Source organism: Oryzias melastigma, linkage group LG7 (genome assembly GCF_002922805.2).
Source record: "Oryzias melastigma strain HK-1 linkage group LG7, ASM292280v2, whole genome shotgun sequence".
Lineage (NCBI taxonomy): Eukaryota > Metazoa > Chordata > Actinopteri > Beloniformes > Adrianichthyidae > Oryzias > Oryzias melastigma.
In genome coordinates this window covers 30,294,860-30,296,340 of record NC_050518.1, presented here as the reverse complement: position 1 = coordinate 30,296,340, position 1,481 = coordinate 30,294,860, and the positions used below count along the sequence as shown (strand labels likewise).

The following is a 1,481-nucleotide window of genomic DNA, read 5'->3' as shown; positions in this document are numbered from 1 at the left end:
ACTGCTCCTAATTCAATATGATAGAAAATAAAGAAATTCTCAGAAATGCAGTTTTAGTCTTAAATTAATGTGTATACTATATATCTTCCTCTATAAGAAAAATGCTATAAGAACATGTCAAAAACACCAAAACACGATTTTCATTGGAGTGGGTCTTTAAACATATTAGTTTATGTGTGTGAGAAGATGTTTACATCACTGTCCATGTGTGTTCTGGTCATACTGAATCCCTTTCGGGTCACAGGGCTGCTGGAGCTTATTCCAGCTACTGTGGGGCAGAGGAAGGGTACACCCATTGACTGTATATTTGAACTGCTCTGATTGGCCCGACTGGCGTTCCGAACCCAGGCGAGCCATAGACTTCTTCAAGAAGCCAAAATCCCATAGACTTCTATAGAGAAATAAACAGCTATTACTCAGTCATTCCATTGGTCAGAATAACCATTCATGCTCTAAAACTCTTATTTTCTGTTTTTTTTCCTATTGCAACTTATAAAGGTTATAAACAGACCAATCAGGTGCCTCAACACAAGTAGGCGGAGCCTGTTGGCCCCTACATCCACCGTTCAAAATGTTTGAAAGAATTTGTGTAGCCTGCTTTCAAGACTTCCAACGAGCTCACTCCTGATTGGTGAGAGTGGTTGCCATAGAAACATCAACTCAGACCAATCACTGCTTACCAGGGATGCAGTGATTCACTTTCCCCAAAATTTGCTTCAAACCTCAATTTTTTTTGATTGCGGATCTTTTTTGGTTCAAGATATGATTTAAGTCACATATAAAATTGCCACGGGAAGGCATCAGCAAACTCTGGGAGATTAGCTGCTGCCGCATGATTTTTTTTTTCTTTTTTTTTAATTGTTGGCGTGGTTGTGAAAACTGACTGCGGTAGTCCGGCGGCTCTCATTCAGACGGGGATGAAGTCATTACAAAACCTTGCTATATCTTGCCGTTCACACAGTCGGACCACCGACTGGTTGCCCTGGAGAATGTTCCCTGCGCGCTTGCGCAATAATGCACTGCTCGCACGTTCTCAGCGAAAATAATTTCGTTGTAGCTTTACAGAACAACAAAAAATTATTAAAAATTATTTCTTGTGTGCTGAGACACAATAATATTATTTACATCAAAGCAAAGCTACAAACTCAAGTTGCTTAAACAAGTTTATTCTTCTTATTTCAATCACAGCGTGCGCAGGGTTGCTCTTAGTGTTCCTCAGTGCGCTCAGGGGTCTTACCCACCCGCCTGCTGCCACACTTCCCCTGACCTCCATATAAATGGTAAATGGTGTGTACTTGTATAGCACTTCCTACCCTCCTTCAAGGGCCCGAAGCGCTTCACAGTCACAGACCCATTCACCCATTCACACACACATTCACACACTGGTGGGGGCTCCGCTGCCAAACACTGGCGCCAACCTCCCACCAGAGGCAATTCGGGGTTCAGTGTCTTGCCCGAGGACACTTCGACACATGGGTGGG

General features: G+C 43.1%; 1 protein-coding gene across 1 annotated transcript in view; it reads left to right on the top strand.

The window, feature by feature from the left end:
- Positions 1–1,481, top strand: part of dpm1 (dolichyl-phosphate mannosyltransferase subunit 1, catalytic) — a 5,929-nt gene that overhangs the window by 2,016 nt on the left and 2,432 nt on the right. The window lies entirely within an intron of this gene.